Source organism: Megascapheus bottae, chromosome 2 (assembly GCF_031878675.1).
Source record: "Megascapheus bottae isolate mThoBot1 chromosome 2, mThoBot2.hap1, whole genome shotgun sequence".
Classification (NCBI taxonomy): Eukaryota; Metazoa; Chordata; class Mammalia; order Rodentia; family Geomyidae; genus Megascapheus; species Megascapheus bottae.
Genome location: NC_143510.1, coordinates 85,593,250 through 85,611,426, shown reverse-complemented (window position 1 = coordinate 85,611,426; position 18,177 = coordinate 85,593,250). Strand labels below are relative to the sequence as shown.

Genomic DNA, 18,177 nt, shown 5'->3' with positions numbered 1-18,177 from the left:
TGATATACTTTCTCTTTTTTTTTTTTTTTTTTTTGCCAGTCCTGGGCTTGAGCTCAGGGCCTGAGCACTGTCCTTGGACTTTCTCAAGGTTAGAGCTCTACCACTTGAGCCTCAGCACCATTTCTGGCCTTTTTCTATGTATGTGGTACCGAAGAATTGAACCTGGGTCTTCATACATGCTAGGCAAGCACTCTACCACTAGGCCAAACTCCCAGTCCAAGAGTTTTGTTTTTTATACCATGAAATAGGGGGACTAAAAGACAACTTATATTTGGTGTACTTCTCTTACTTTACAGATAAGAATATTACTGGGGCAGAGTGAAAACAGTAGCACAGGAAGAGCTAAACTATGTGTTTCTTACCTTCTAGGTCCATTATATTCTATATAAAATCACACAGTTTGTTAGGCTGATTCATTTCAAATGTTTTCTATAGCTTTAATTCTAATATATTTTAGATATCAGGCTAAATAGAGTACTAAGTAGAAGGCAATCTGAATTACAGGTATTCCATGCCCAGAAGTAAATACTATATTAACACTTCAGAACTGGTTCATAATTGCTCACAGTATGTACTCTTATAAAATGTAAAGGAAGTGTATTTCTGCTAGGTTTTAGTTAATTCTTCTGAATTTATAGTTCTGTGGCAGCAGCTTAACATTTCAGAAATCTAGGAACCTTCTTTAGCTAAGATCTAATAATACTTATCATCAGATAATCTCAGAGAATTTGTGCTGACAAATTGATAAAAGTTAATCCAACAGTTGGGACCCAAAGAGTTCAGCTTAGAATAGACTATGCAAAAAGATGATCCTTCTATATAAACTAACTGCATAAAAGTGGTCCCATTGATGAGAAAACTGCAAAAAGTCTTTTTTCTCTGGGCAGGACTCATGGCTTGAGAAGCTCAAAGGAGATCTTAGTTCCTGACATTGAGTAGAGATTATATAAATATACCTGGTACTCCTGAATCTAAATCTACTACCACTATCCAAGAAAAAAATTCTTTTTTGATGGGCCCATAAGTGTACTCTAGTTATTTTTTGAAAAGTATTTATACCATTGTCATATTTATACCATTGTCTATTTAACAATCACCAATAATTCCCTCAAAATACAATATCAGTTTTCTTTACAAATGGCAGGACTGAGTCTCTCAAGCTTAGCTTCATACATAGATCAATGAAGTATAATTATTACATTATCAGACATTTCCATACTCCATTACTTTTTATAAGAAATAACCATCACAAATATAAAATTTTATTTGACTTTGTTACCTGGTATATTGCTTATACATCTATTTGTTTATTAGAAATAGGAAAGGTGGGCTGGGAGTTTGGCCTAGTGGTAAGAGTGCTTGCCTAGCATGAACAAAGGCCGGGGTTCAAAGCTGGAACTGGTGCTGAGGCTCAAGTGATATAGCTCTAGCCTTGAGAAAGTCCAAGGACAGCGCTCACCAGGCCCTGAGCTCAAGTCCAGGACTGGCAAAAAAAAAGAAAAAAAAAGAAAAAGTGAAATAGGGAAGGGAAGGGGGAAAAACAAGATGATTGGGAGAGGTGGGGGAGGGAAATAGGGACAAAAACATGAGAAGGGGTATCAATGTGCGAGAAGTAATACACCTACTACCTGACAAATAAAACTGTAACCCCTCTATACATTATCCTGACAACAAAAAATATAAAATTTTACTATATATATATATATATATATATGAAAGATTTTACAAACTTTTTGTTACCCTATCAGCAGAATGTAACTCTGTAACTGTTTTAAAAAAGAGGCTGGGGGGCCGGGCATTTGGCCTAGTGGTAGAGTGCCTGCCTAGCATGCACGAAGACCCGGGTTCAATTCCTCGGTACCAGATACTCAGGAAAAAGCCAGAAGTGGTGCTGAGGCTCAAGTGGTAGAGCTCTAGCCTTGAGAAATCTCAAGGACAGAGCTCAGTCCCTGAGCTCAAGTCCAGGACTGGCAAATAAATAAATAAATAAATAAATAAATAAATAAATAAATATTAAAAAAATAAAAAATAAATAAAAAAACATTCTTAAAAAAGAGGCTGGGTAAGGTCAAATATTATGGACTGGTAGGCATCTCAGACCATGTGTAACTTCTTGGTACAGTTTAATTATACAGTTATAGAAATGTTCATTTTAAATGAAAATATGTTCTGTAACATTGCCACACTTGAGAGACTTTCTTTTAATGTTTTAATATTGCTGTAAAAGCAGTTTTTAAAACTGCATGTTGTTTGAAGATGGAAAAAATATAGTATGCCTGTTATTAGAACTATATAGAATTATATAGAATAGGGAATTTTTTTTGTATTTCACATTTAAGACAGTCTACATAGGATTTCATGTGGGATATTCTGAGGGTGAAGTCAGATCACTTTTAGTCCTATATAATTTTGTGCAGGAAAGCAGTAATCTACCTTCCTAATTAAATTGAGAAACAGAATAAATGTATAATAAAATAATGAGTGCAGAATTATGTATTTATGCACATATATATTTATTCCTCTTTTTTCTCAATCAAAAAACAATCTGAATTAGTAGAAGTACTTTCTGGCTTAGGCATTTTTCACTTTAGAGATCATATTTTAAGAACAAATTAAAGTCACAGAACCAAGGGTAAGTATGCTTATAAAGGACAATTGTAAGATAGTCTTAGAAAAAAGCCCTCTTTAAAATATCTATAAAGTTCCTTGAACACTTGTATGTTAAACTTGTCATTTAAAATATGATGTAAAAATCAATGTTAATAAATTCTTTTAAAAAACATAAGGCAAAAGTAGAAAAAATAGAAATGATAGGTTTTATAATTACTATAAAGCAATATAAAAATATTAAAACCACCTTCTATTTAAAAAAAAATCTATAAAGTCAAACTACAAGGTCCATCAGCAGGTCCCAAGTAGTTCCCTAGTGCCAATACCAGGGATTTCCAGGGGGGAAAAATTCACTGACTGAAACTAGAGTAGACAATAGCAGTGGCTCTCAAACTTCAACATGCAGTAAATCGCCTAAGGGTCTTGTTAAAACACAGAGAGCTGCTCCTCATTCCAAATTTCTGATTCAGCAGATGTGAGATGAATCTTCAGAACTGAGAATTTTATCATGTATTTAGCTAATGCTGCTGCTGCTGCTGCTGCTGCTGCTGCTGCTGTTGGTGGTGGTAGCTCAGAAACTACACTCTGACACCTACTAAATTATGGTTAGCAACAGACTGGCACAACTTGGAAGTTAGGGAGTAAGAGTAAACTGAGGGTAACTGGCTAGATACAGGCGGAAATGCAAGCAGATGAGCACAGAAATAGGCAGAGAAGAAAATAAGGAGGCTTAAAGACTCTGGTATATTATATATACGTTTATTTGTTTATTAGAAATAGGAAAGGGAAGGGAGGAAAACAAGATGAGGGGAGGGGGAAGGAGGAGGGAAATGGGGACAAAAACATGAGAAGGGTTATCAATGTATGTGTGAAGTAATGCACCTTCTATCTGGCAAATATAACTGTAACCCCTCTATTGATTACAATAAAAATATATGAGAAAAAAAAGACTCAAAATATAACTCAGAAAGAGCAAAGTCCTAACTGGTAAACATGGTGGTAAACCATGCCATGCTGAAGGAACCGCGGGCAAGTTTTGAGTCATACATCAACTCAGAACATATCCCTCATCAGTTCAGAACACTCAGAGAAGAGAGGCTAGATATGTGTGACAAAAGACAGCAATAGAAGGGTGACAGTGGGCTTATTTCAGCTACAGGCAGCAGGGAGTTGTGGAGGGTGTTTGAAGACAGAGGGTATGTTTTAGGAAGAGTAACAATTTTAAACATACTTATAAATGGCTAGGAATGTGGCTCAATAGTAGAGTGCTTATCTGGCACATGCAAGGCCCTGGGTTTGATACTAAGTACTGCAAATAACAAAAATAGGGCCAGGAGTTTGGCCTACTGGTACAGTGCTTGCATGAAGACGTGGGTTCAATTCCTCAGTACCACGTACACAGAAAAAAGCTGGAAGTGGTGCTGTGGCTCAAGTTGTAGTGCACTAACCTAGAGGAAAGCCCAACAACAGTGCTCAGGCCCTGAGTTCAAAAAAAAAAAAATCTAATTCACACCCCCCCCCCCACACACACACCAAATGCTGATAAGAGAAAAAATGAGGATATGAAGAGTTCCTCTGAAACATGGAAGCAGTGCATGCCCTCAGATGAAGTAGTCATAAAGAATGCTAACTTTCAGTCTTCTTCCTTGAGGCAAAAGGACAACTTTTTTCCCCCTCCTAGGTTTCTAACTTTGATAATTTGGTCAATGGTGATATCATTTACTTCTGAGTTAAAGAATTCATTTTCTTTTTTTTTTTATTGTAATTAGTAAAAGGGTTACATGATATTTGCCAGATAGAAGGGGCATTAATTCACATACATTGATACCCTTTCACATGTCTTGGTACCCATTTCCCTCCCCCCCCACACCCCCCACCCGTTTTGGTTTTCCCCCAAAGAATTCATTTTCTAAACTGGCAAAATGTTGCTTGATAAACTAGTATCAGGTAGACACATCAAATATATACATCCAAGCTTATGAACTCGGAAGTCAGATCTTTTATCCTAAAACTTATAGTCAACTGTTTATTGTCACAATATCCTTGACATAGGTACAGTAACTTGCTAATTCCTGTCTAAACCTCTTTTCTCATTATCTCCTATACTTAGAATGCCTTCCAAGCCTGACCTTCCTTCAATAGTCCTATCTTAAAAAAAAAAATACCGTCTTCTTTATTCCCCAGCAAGAAGAAATCTCTTCCAGATCTAATTTCAGAGTACTTAATTTCTACTACTATCATAGAACTCAAGACCTCTGACCCTGAATTATATTTATGAAGTCTTATGTCTTCTATCAACTTGAGGGACAGGATTTGTCTAATAGTTTTGCTTTTCCCTAGGTACTAAGATGCTGTGAAATATATGGAACACATACACACACACACACACACAAAATATCACATTTTCCAAGATATTTGTGTTACAGATTATGTCTAAAAATTTAATGGGACAGTAAAACTCTAGATTCAATTCCTAGCTGCCATTTAAGTTATAGACTGAATAAAATGGCCAACTTTAATTTCTTCATCTGCAAAATGGGTATAATATCTACTTCATAGAGTTGTTGGGGGGATTAAGAAGAGCTACTGAGTATATATTTTAAAAAATAAAATTAGTAAATAAATGGTTATTTATCATATCACTGTAGTTACAACATATTTATCATTACTAGTATCAACATATAGAAACTGCAAGGTACTGTAGAGTATATGGATTTTTGTCTATCAGATGATGTGACTTTGCTATTCATTTCCTGTGAGATGTAGACAAGTTATATGGTATCTCTAAAGTTGAATTTTGATACCTATAAAATGAGGATGATACTCTGTAAAACAATGATGATGTTTTAGTTAATGAAATGATGTAGACTAAAATTGTACACTTCCAAGAACAAAACTTGTAACAAGATCTCAACCAATAATAGTATCTTTAAGAATAATGCCTATTTAAGAATGCTTATTTTTGTTTGAAAAAAATAAGCCATGTGGATCTGACATAATATCAGTTCTATCACTGACATTGTTTATCAAAAGGATTTAATGAGCAGAGGGTTTCAGAATTTTGAATCTTAGTTGATAAGATTCAGGTAAAAGTAGCAGATTGATTTAGAATTAAGATGAGCTAATGACTGAGAAATTAAACCACTGTAAAAGGAGAAAGTAAGCTCTGAAGACAAGGACTAATGTTTGTCTTATTTACAAGAAATAGGAAAATGTAAGAACTTTCCAGTTTAAACTGGAGAGAAGGGCAGAGTATACACAGCACAGGCACAGAATTCAACTTGGCAATAACCCTGGGATAATTAGACAAGAGCCAAAGAACTAAACTGAATGAGTGCAATGATCAGAAATTGAGTGTTAAGAGCTAGAAGGGGCTATGATGAGCACTTAATATGAACAAATATTAGTAGCATAAAAGGTTCTTTAAAAATGGGCTTGTTGGCCTAGCAGTAGAGTGCTTGCCTAGCATGCACGAAGACCCGGGTTAGATTCCTCGGTACCACATACATAGAAAAGGCCAGAACTGGTTCTGCGGCTCAAATGGTAGAACACTAACCTTGAGGAAAGCCCAAGGACAGTGCTCAGGCCCTGAGTTCAGTCCCCAGGACTGGCAAAAAAAAAGGGGGGGGGGTGTTTGTTCAGCAAGGCCTTTGGAAAACTTACATACCACAAAACCTAAAAAAAAAAAATAATGACATCTATTAACATACTTGGGACAAAGTAATATTTTGTTACATAATACAAAAGCTGACTTGCAGAGGCTAGATCATTTGCTTAAAGTAGTACAGAAAGTTTAAAGGAAAGAAGATTCAATTCTTATTTGATTATTAGTTCTCCACTGTTTTCATTGTAATGATCTGTAGTACTATATGGGAAATAAAACAAACATGTGTATTCCCCCTTTTTTGTCAGTCCTGGGCTTGAACTCAGGGCCTGGGCACTGTCCTTGATTTTTTTTTTTTTTTGTGGGTCATGGGACTTGAACTTGGCCTGGGTGCTGTCCCTGAGCTCTTCAGCTCAAGGCTACCTCTCTACCCTTGAGCCAAGCCCCACTTCCTAGTTTCTAGAGGTTAATTGGAGATAAGAGTCTCAGGTCCTTGTGTGCCGGGCGAGTTCAACTTAATCCTCAGATCTCAGCCTCCTGAGTAGTTAGGATTACAGGCGTGAGCCACTGCCCTGGCTTCCTTCAGTACTTTTTGCTCAAGGCTAGCATTCTACCACTTTAGCTACTGAACTACATTGGGCTTTTTCTGTGTATGTGGTACTGAGGAACTGAACCCTGTATGTTAGGCAGGCACTCTACCACTAGGCTATATTCCCTGTCCCCCTAAACATGTACTTTCCTTTTCTTTTTTTAACCGTCCTGGGGCTCGAACTCAGGGCCTGAGCACTGTCTTTGGGCATTCTCAAGGCTTCTGCCACTGGAGTCACAGCACCACTTCTGGCTTTTTCTATGTATGTGGCACTGAGGAATCGAACTAGGTCTTCGTGCATTCGAGGCAAGAACTCTAACACTAAGCCAAACTCCTGGCCCCTAAACATGTATATTCTTAATATTAAAAGTGATTCTGACTTAATCTAGGCTCGTGGATGGATTTTCTTTCCTCAATTAAACAGAACTAAATCCTTAAACACAGCTCATTTCTAATTTTTTAAATGTTTCTGTTCTATTTTTTTTTTTTTTTTGCCAGTCCTGGGGCTTGAACTCAGGGCCTAAGCATTGTCCTTGGGCTTTCCTAAAGGCTAGCATTCTACCATTTGAGCTACAGCACCACTTCCAGCTTTTCTATGTATGAGGTACCGAGGAACTGAATCTGGGTCTTAATGCATACTAGGCAAGCACTCTACCACTAGGCCAAACTCCCAGCCCATCTGTTCTATTTTTCTGTTAGTGAAACACCTATCTGTGTAGTCAGCCACTTCCTCTTTAATATGCATGGGTTTTCCTCACTCTGACTACAGCATTAACAAGTTTAATACTCTCATTCAAGTCAAGCAGTACTCCTACAGAGATGGGATAAGACCCTGATCTTAAAATAGGGTATGCACATCTATCTGGGAGATATAATCCAGTACTGTACATACATAACCCTACTGTATCTTCTTGTACTCAAACATTTTGTGGGGGGGAATGAAGGGATTTCTATATGAACATAAACAAATCTTAAATTCATTATACATAAGTCACATGGATTTTTTTTTTTTTTTTTTGCCAGTCCTGGGCTTGAGCTCAGGGCCTGAGCACTGTCCTTGGACTTTCTCAAGGCTAGAGCTCTACCACTTGAGCCTCAGCACCACTTCCAGCTTTTTTCTATGTATGTGGTACCAAGGAATCGAACCCGGGTCTTCATGCATGCTAGGCAAGCACTTTAACCACTAGGCCAAACTCCCGGCCCACATGGATTTTTAAGATAAAAAAAAGAGATGTCTCCTAGCAGAGGATTACAATAGCTCAAAATCTAGATACCTAAGGCCATATAGGATGAGGCTAAATGAAAGGACCTCCAGGATATGGAAACAGGAGATATATAATGTGTGATTGTTGTTCTTAATGTACTGTGTTATTTCTCATCTCTTTTGTTGTCCCTGGTTATTCTCATATTGTTACAGTATCTTACCTTGTTATCTGGCATATTGTATATGTTTGTCTATTAGGATAGGGAAAGTGCGAAAGCAAGATGAGGGGAGGAGGAAGAAGGAGGGAAATGGGGACAAAAACATGAGAAGGGGTATCAATGTGTGTGAAGAAATGTATCTTCTATCTGGTGAATATAACTGTAACCCCTCTATTAATTACAATTTCAAATATACAAGGAAAAAAGAATGAGTCATCTACAACAAAAAAAGATAGTTATGACAAGCTCCCTTATGATGTTTTCCTAGCCTCTCAAGTTCTGACTACACTCTCCTCTGATGGATGTGAGTAGATATGTATTCCAAGGAGATCTAATTTTAGTTCTTAACAAGAGCTGAAGGTCAGCCACCTAAATCTGATAGTTCTAAACTTCTGCCCTCTTCACACAGTAAGCAAGCTTGCAAGTAAACAAGAGAAAATGAGAGAAGGGGAGGGAGCAGAGAAAGAAGGGAGCGTATTGTAATTAACAGTTGGAAATAAACTTCCTATCACTACTTGCTAGAATAATGTCAGTTCCACAAAACCAATCTACTCAAAACTGTATTTTCTGAAAATACTAAACAGTTAATGGCTTATTACCAGAACGTTAAAATGTGCTTTCAATAAAGGTTGGAAAAAAAGATAATTCTGGGCCGGGAGTTTGGCCTAGTGGTTAAAGTGCTTGCCTAGCATGCATGAAGACCCGGGTTCGATTCCTCGGTATCACATACATAGAAAAAAAGCCGGAAGTGGTGCTGAGGCTCAAGTGGTAGAGCTCTAGCCTTGAGAAAGTCCAAGGACAGTGCTCAGGCCCTGAGCTCAAGCCCAGGACTGGCAAAAAAAAAAAAAAAAAGATAATTCTGGAGGCCAAATCTGGAATTTCTCAAAATCAATCAATCTCATGCGGCCCATGTATATTTAGCACAATGTTGTATTTATGTACTTCTTTCCCACAATTGTAGTTCTCACTTTGTATTAAATGGACATTGTCTATCTGAATGAAGCTTAATCTTACTTCTTATATTCTATTCCCAACTTCCCTTGTTATACATGTACATTTTCAGTAATACAATCCTTCTGGCTATGTTCAATAGTATGGTAAACCTGCCAAATAGACTGAAAAGAAGAGTTCCAAGCAACAATAATTTAACTGGTTTGGCTCATGTTTCTTTGCTAATTAGCAGTCTTGAGAAAGATATGTTGCATCACCAAGAGTCCATTAACAGATGGGAAAGACAGCCTAGGTGTAAATAAAAGCACACAAAACAATCAGCTGCCCTTCCTTTCTTGACTGAAGGTAGAAAAACTTTTGCTTATCTTCAAATACAGTACCAGCCAACTCTGCTTCTCTTACTACTTAAGTGTCTTTATTTTTCAAGGAAGTCCTTTTCTTCATAATGCCTGGAAAAATTTTAGTCTTGCACTTACATTTGCAGATTCTGAAGTATCTGTATTCATTTCTTGCACATTAGCATTGGCCAAATGGGAGAACATTGCCTTATTTAATCTTAAGTGAGTTCTTAGTGTAAGAAATGGTTCAGTGATGCAGTATATTACCAAAGCTGGATGGTGAGTATTCACATAGCAATATAAACCTCACATCTCTGTGACTGATAGAGAATTGAGTCATGTGGATCTCTATAATCTCACTGCAGTTCTTAGTATATCAAGATCTTTCCTATATACAATCTCTCTGGAAATTCTGCCTCCAAGCCAATCTATTCTATAATGCTCAACTGCTTACTTTTCACTAGTTTTTTCCTAAACGCTTGGGTCTAACTTCTAGTAGTTCGCAAGTTATAGAAGATAGCCAGGGACTATGATAGCATACTGATCTAAGGGCTCAATGTTGTATCCTGTCCCCCACTCTATTATTATTATTATTATTATTATTATTATTAGTCAGTCATGTAACTTGAACTCTGGCTATTACTCTACCACTTGAGCCACAGTGCAATTTCTGATTTTCTGGTGGTTAATTGGAAATAAGAGTCTCACAGACTTTCAGGCTGGGTCAGCTTTGAGCCGTGATCCTCAGATCGCAGCCTCCTAAGTAGCTAGGAACAAAGGCGTGAGCCATCGGCGACCAGCTTCCCACTCTATTCTTGTGTTGAAGTGTTAACCTCCAGTGTGATGATTCTTAGAGTTACAGCTTTGGGATGTAATTATAGTTATCCAAGATCATGAAGATAGCTGGGACTGGTAGAGTTAGTGCACTTGTAAGAAGAGATACCTAACAGCTTGCTTTTTTTATCTTCAGGTAAGTACAAACAAAGAAAAAATTATGTGACTATATAATGAGATAGCAACTGCTCACAAATCAAGAGAAGAAGCCTCACCTCAGAATGATACCTATCTGGCTGGCATCTTGATCTAAGACTTCCAAGCCTCCAGAATTACGAGAAATAAATTATTGTTATTTAATCCACCTACTCTATGGTATTTTGTTAAGACAACTCACCAAACTAAAGACAGTTGAGAACAAAGACAAGAGGGAATCTAAGTTGTCTCACCGTGATACTTTTGTGATACTAGAGGCCTTCAATGGCACAAAATATACCAGTATTAATACAGTATTATTGTGGCCCTTTAATATCTGCAAAGGGGTTCTAGGATCCCTTAGATAGCAAAATCCGAGCATGATTAAGTTCCCACATAAAATACTATAGTATCTGCCTATCTTCTTGTAAAAAAAAAATGGAAATAATGAAACTTTAAATGGGTTTATTCTGGAGGTAGAAAGCTGTAGGAATCGTGCACCAACTGAAAAATGCCATGATATCTATACAGCTCCAGTGACACATGTGCCTCCAGAGATGAAGACTGCATAGCTTCTTATATTTGAAATCATTTCTAGATTACATACGATATATGATATAATTTGTTTATCTCTTTTAAAGAATTGTTTTACTATATGGTATAGAGAATAAGAAAAAAAGGCTGCACATGTACAGTGCAACTTTTTTTTTTGTCAGTCCTGGGGACTGAACTCAGGGCCTGAGCATTATCCTTGGGCTTTCTCAAGGCTAGAGCCCTGCCACTTGAACCACATCACCACTTCCGTCTTTTTCTATATATGTGATATCTAGGAATTCAACCCGAGTCTTCGTGCATGCTAGGCAAGCACTCCACCACTAGGCCAAACTCCCAGCTCCCAATTTTTTCCCTAATGTTTTTGATCTACAGTTGGTAGCATATGTAAAGCCCACAGATATAGACGGCAATTTGCACAGCAGAAAAACGCAGAAACAGATAACTTGGGCTCTTCTGAGATCAATTACTTTCTGAACTTGGATCTGCAGCAATTTAATCTCTTAAAGCTACATTTTCTAACTTGTAAGACAGAAATGCTTGTATCACAGGCTTATCGAATTTATTTGCTACAGGCACCTTTAAGAGAACATATAAGATATAAAGCATCTTATATATTAGTTAATGGGGAAAAACAAAAACCAAAGTGAAACGCTCTGTTCTTTGTGACTATCTGATATCCAGCAGATTGCTTAAGTCACTGAGACTTCATTTATTTATATTTAAAGAGGATAACAACAACTGTGGCCTATGAATATGAAATGAAATGATGTATTTTTATATTTTTGTGGTATTGGGGCTTGATTCAGGGCCTCATGCTTGAGACAGATCTCTCCCACGTGAGCCATGCTCTTTTTTTGTTTTAGTTATTTTTCAGGTACGTTCTCGCTTTTTTGTTCAGGGAAGGCCTGAGATCATGATCCTCTTACCTAAGGTCTCCCACATATTTAGTGTAGATATTCCGTATATAGACTGAGATGAGTATTGCTAACCCAGACTAGATTCAGACTGCAATCTTCCTACCAACAGCTGGGATTACATATTTGAGCTACTATGCTCAGTGCCAACGTGATAACCATAGTCTGGCAACCAGTAATGTACTTTCTGCCACCACAGACCTGCTCTCCTGGACATTCCACATTGATGGAATCACACATACAGCCTTTCATGGCTAGTTTTCTTTTACTTAGCATAGAGGATGCTTTCAAGCTCCATCTATCTCCCAGTATGAATCAGTTACTTTACTTCTTTATATTATCACAAGATGTTCTATTGCATGGATGTAACAAGATTTATTTGTCCATTCATCAGCTGATGGACACTTGGACAGTTTCCACAGCTATTATGAGTAATGCTGTGGTAAACATCTGTGTCGAAGGTTTTTGTTGTGATTGTCATGATTGGGTATGCGTGCGTGCGTGTGTGTGTGTGTGTGTGTATGTGTGTGTGTGTGTGTGTGGTTTTTGAGGTTTGAACGTAGGGACTCATGCTTGCTAGGCTATCTTTTCAACTGTTTGAACCACATCCCCAGATTTTTGCTATGGTAAATTTTTGAAAAAGGGTCTCAATTTTTGCACAGGCTGGCCTAGATGACAATCCTCCTATTTATGCTTCCTATCCCTGCAACAAGAATTATGTACTGCCACACCCAGCTTTTTCTTTTGAGGTAGGGTTTTGTAAACTTTTTGTAGCTAAATGGTGATCCTCCTAATCTCAGCCTTCTGTGGAACACAGACTGTAAAATTACACGTTAAACCACTGTGTCCATATACAAGTTTTTTTATTTAAACAATTTATTAACATTGATTTTTACATCCTATTTCAAATGACGTATTTAACAAAGTATTCAAGAAGGAAATCTCTATATACAATCACTGGTACTTAGATTTTAGAACATAATTAAAATTGGGCTGAGGGTTTGTATGTCATAGATACATATTAATCAATAAAACATTATGTCTATAGTCATAAGTTTTTATGGCTATGCAGTTGAATGGACATATGCTGCCATTTTTCTAACCAATATATTATAGCAACTCTAGATACCCAGATGTATAATGACTAGATTATGTGATAACTGGTAACCTTTTGAGTAACTGCCAGATCAGTATCATCTTACCCTCTAATCAGCAGTGCATGAGTATTATTTTTCTTTCTTTTCTTTCTCCTTCTTCCTTCCTTTGTTCATTTGTTCCTTCCTTCCTTTTTCTTTCTCCTCTCCCTCTCCCTCTCTTCCCTTTTCATCTCCCTCTCCCCATTTTCTCTCTTCTTCTCCCTTTCTCTCTCCCTCTCCTTTCCTTTCTGGTCCAAGACTGGGACTTGAACTTGGTATCTGCAGCTGCTTTCGTTCCTTGGCTAGTGTTCGACCAACTAAGCCATGCCTCCAAATCCAAATATTGTAATTTTTCAAGTTCTGTGTGTGTGTGTGTGTGTATTTGAACCTAGAGTCTCACAATATTGCTTCGCTTTCTTATTCAAGGCTGATGCTCTTCTCTATTTGAACCACACTTCCACTCTGGCTTTTTGCTGGTGAATTAGATGAAGTCTCTTAGACTTTTCTACCTGAGCTGGCTTCAAATTGTGATCCTCCAAGTCTCAGCCTTCTTAGTACACAGGATGAGAGGTGTGAGCTAATGTTACTCAATGACATCACTTTCTTAATAGTTATGGGCTATATTCATCCAGGTCCAACTGCCTTATGTACTACAGCTCAAGACCATGTTTGGAAATTAGAAATTGGCTTTGCTTAAAAAAAAAAAAAAAGAAATTGGCTTTGCTTTGGTCATGGCATTGAACATGGGTCTTCGTGCATACTGTGCAAGTGCTCTACTATGAGCTATACCCTCAACCCATTTGTTTTGAAACAAGTTCCTTTTTGTCCAGGTAGGCACTGAACTCATAATCCTCATCATGTCTCTGGCTCTCAATTATCCTTGATTACAAGAGTGTACCACCACTCGTAGATGAAATTATTGAGCCCTGTAAGTCTAATATAGTTATTTTTTTCCCTCCAAGATTTAAGCTATTTTGTGCCTGTTGGAATATCACAGAACTTTCTTGTCAATTTCTATAAAACTTTAGCCTGGAATTTTAATCTTTAGATTAATGTGGAGAATACTGACAAGTTAATCTTCCAGTCCATGAACATGGTGTGTGTGTGTTGAAGGGAACAGTACTGGGCCTGACCTCGGGGCTTTGCTTTTACTCCACTTGGTGAACCTATGTAGACCCCTTTTTTGGTTGTCGACAGTTGTGGGTTTTTTTGGGGGGGAGGGAGATCATGGGACTTGAACTGGGCCTGGCTGCTGTCCCTGACCTCTTCAGCTCAAGGTTACTACCCTACCCCTGGGCCTGGGTAATGTCCCGGAGCTTTTCAGCTCAAGGCTACTGCCCTACCCTTGAGCCAAGCCCCACTTCCCGTTTTCTAGAGATAAGAGTCTCAGGTCCTTTTGTGCCCAGGCTGGCTTTGAACCTTAATCCTCAGATTTTAATCTCCTGATTTTACTCAGGATAGCCTTAAACTGCAATCCTATTACTATGAAACTCCAAAATAGGTAGGATCACAGGGGTGAGGCCCCAGCTATCTAAATTTTTTTTCAACATTTTGTAGTTTTCAAAATGACTTGGGAGTATCACTGTAAGACTGTGAAGTATAAAATGTTACTCCTGCTCTCCTGTCTGTCTGTCTGTCTGTCTATCTATATCTATTTGCCAGTCCTGGGGCTGACAGTGCCTGGGCACTATTCTCAGGGCTAGAGCTCTACCACTTGAGCCACAGCACCACTTCGGGCCTTTTCTATGTATGTGGTACCGAGGAATCAAACCCAGGGCTTTGTGCATGCTAGGCAAGCACTCTACCACTAAGATCATGCTACAAGCCCCTCCTGTTCCTTTTCAACTATTATTATGTATGTACATCTATTTATGCATTTTGCAACCCAATATATTATAATCATTGCTTTACATAAGTTTGTCTTTTAAAGAAGCTGAGAAAAAAGTAAGCACACAATTAGAACCTTTGTCATGTTAACTTTCTTATTTATCATTTCTGATTCTCCTGATTCATTTTTGCTGGTTCTAGTTACCATCTAGAGTCACTTCCTTAGTTCAATACAGTTTTACTCACATTCACTTCTGTTTTCTATTTTGGCAAATGTTATATTCCTGTATACTATTAGTTCAACCATACATTATATACACAATATTTTATTCAAGTGTTTAAGGAAAAGGGAAAAAGATGCATACTGGTACCAACTTTTACAATTAGCTAATTACTATGTTCTCTGCTTTTTTGTATGTATTTAAATTACCCTGAAATTATCTGCTTTCAGTTTGAAGGGCTTATTTTAGCATTTCTGGTAAAGTGAGCCAGGTGTCAACAAATTTAGTTGTGTTTAAATCTGGATGTGTCTTTAATTTCTGAAGCCAGGAGCAAGTGACTCATATCTGTAATCCCAGCTACCTGAGAGGCTAAGAATGGGAGGATTTTGGTTTGAGGCCATTTCAGGAATACCTCTTCTCAACCAACAGCTGAGCACGTGATACATGTCTGTCATCCCAGCTATGACAAAGGCTGAGATTAAGAGGTTTGTGGCTCTAGGCCAGTCAGGGTAGAAAAGCATGCAAGACTCTATTTCAATGGTTGGGCATAGTGACATGCATCTGTCATCCTAGCTCCAATGGAAAGTAAAAAATAGGCTGACCGCAGTCCAGGCACAGACATAGGGGAGAACAAGGCTCTATTTCAAAAATAACCAGTGCAGAAAAAAAATGGCTGAAGTGTGGCACAAGGCTGAGTTGAACACACACACACACACAAAGACTTTTGGTTGAGGTTTTCTTCTTTGAACATGTTACCCAACTACATTTCTTGCCTACATTTCTGATGAGAACTCAGCTGTGCATCTTCATGAGGTTCTTTTAGAATAATGACTCATTTTCCCCTTACTGCTTTCAACATTTTCTTTGTCTTTGCTTTTAGCATTTTTCTATGATGTCATTGTTCTTGAATTTCTTTCTGAGTATAGTCAACTCCCTGAATGTGCAGATTTCCAAAAAACTTTAGAGTTTTTAGCCATTATTTCCTCAGTTTTTTTTTCCCTCTCTTCTGGATCTCCCATTATGTAAATGCTAGGTACAAATGCTGTCCTGCGTTTTTCTAAGAAATTCTTCATTTTTAAAATTCTTTTTCTTTTTCATGTGATTATTCTTCCTTTTGCCTGTTTACACTATTGAGTGAACTTTTAGTTACTATCTATCTTTCCACCTCCAGAATGCCCCTCTGTCCTATAAAACAAACCTTGTATTTCTCATTGTTCTTAAACTATTGATTACTTTAAAAAATATAGTTGTTAGCCAGGAGTGTAGCCTAGTGGTAGAGTGCTTGCCTAGCATACATGAAGCCCTGGGTTCGATTTCTCGGTACCACATACTCAGAAAAGGCAGGAAGTAGCACTGTGGCCCAACTGGCAGAACGCTAGTCTTGAGCAAAAAGTGTCCAACGACAGTGTCCAGGCCAGGCCCTGAGTTCAAGCCCCAGGGCTGGAAAAAAAAAAGTGTGTGTGTGTGCCTTTGGTTCTCTGAATATATTTGCAATGACTACTTTGAAGTCTGTTAAATCTGGCACCTATTAAATCTCAGAGACAATTTCTCTTGTGTGCTTGTTTTCCTATGTATGGGTTGTTGCTTTCTGTTTCTGCATGCCTCATATTTTGGAGGGTGGGAGAAATGGGCATTTTATATAATATGCTGTAGCAATCCTCATGACCCATTGTCTCATGACTTGTTTAGTGGCTGGTAGAATTATTTTGTCCCTCTTTTCTGTCCTCTGAAGTCCTAATGAGGGCACACCTTTGAAGACACATCCTTGGAGATGCTCACTGTAGTTCTGGAATAACAGTGGTTCTAGTAGTTACCTTTCTGACTTTCTCTTTTCATGAATACACACAGCTGGCCACGGTAATTACCAGCTTTCCGATATTGTCCTGGGGCAAAAATTGCTCTACAGAGTGATATAGTCTGTTAGGTCTCAGTTTTGTTTTTTGTTTTTTTTATCTTTTCTTAATGAGGTTTGACCTCTGTTCCTCATGTATTCTAGGCAAGCACTTTACCACTTGAACCATGCGCCTAGCCTTTTTTTATTTACTCTTTGAGTAGGGCTTCTGGTTTTGCCTAGCAAGTTTGTTTGTGATCCTGTATACTCTCAAAGCTAGAATTTAGATGTAAACCACCACATCCAGCTTACTGCTTGAGTGAGGTCTTGTTAACTTTTTGCCAGGGATAGCCTCAAACCATAATCTTTCCTATCTCTGACTCCTAAGTAGATGGGCTAAGAGAAGTGAACTAGTGTCCAGACTGTTAGGGCTCTTTTGAAGAGGCAATTCCTATGGTCAGCCATTGAAACTGTTCTGGCCACAGAAGAGTTCTTCCTAGCTAACTTTTTTGTCTCTAGCAAACTAGCTAACCTTCAGGTAAACTGTATCTACAATGAATCTGTCATCTACTTTTCACCACAACCTATAACTTTAGGAGTTAATTTCTTATTCTACTGTACAAGAAGCTATTTCCTTTGAGGAGACATTCAGACCTTTTACTAGGCTTGCTTCTCTCACTAGGTAAAATTTCTAAGGCCTGGTAATGATGCTAGAGGCAGGGACAATAACATGCATCTCTTCGAGTAACATACCCACTTTAGAGACATTGGTGGAGGTAAGGTGCAATGCCCCAGGTCTCCTTGGTTTTGCCTTTCCTGAGTAAAGCCATGCCCACTAGCTAAGGCAAGAACAACTTAGTATTCTAGCTATAGGTACAATCCCCATTCTACAAAGAGGGGTTAGATGAAAGGAGAAAGCACCTACCACTCAGCAATTCTCATCCAGAATTTCATTTTAGCAACCCCAGGGAGCTGGAAGCAGGATGAGAAATGTTGACCAACTGTCCTTTCTGGGAAAACTGTCCTTCAATTGAGAGCTGGGAGAAAAGGGAGCCCTGTGCTCTTTGCTGTACCAGTTTGGAGCAGAGATGAGAAAGGACACACCAGGCTTTATCACAGGTAGAATTTCACTTTTCTCAATGAGTTTCAAATTTTCTTAATTGACTATAAACTCTTGGGATTATTTCCAGAGACATAAAAATGTTTATTT

General features: G+C 38.1%; 1 protein-coding gene across 4 annotated transcripts in view; it reads right to left on the bottom strand.

The window, feature by feature from the left end:
• Ric8b (RIC8 guanine nucleotide exchange factor B) overlaps positions 1–18,177 on the bottom strand; it is a 104,961-nt gene that overhangs the window by 69,456 nt on the left and 17,328 nt on the right. The window lies entirely within an intron of this gene.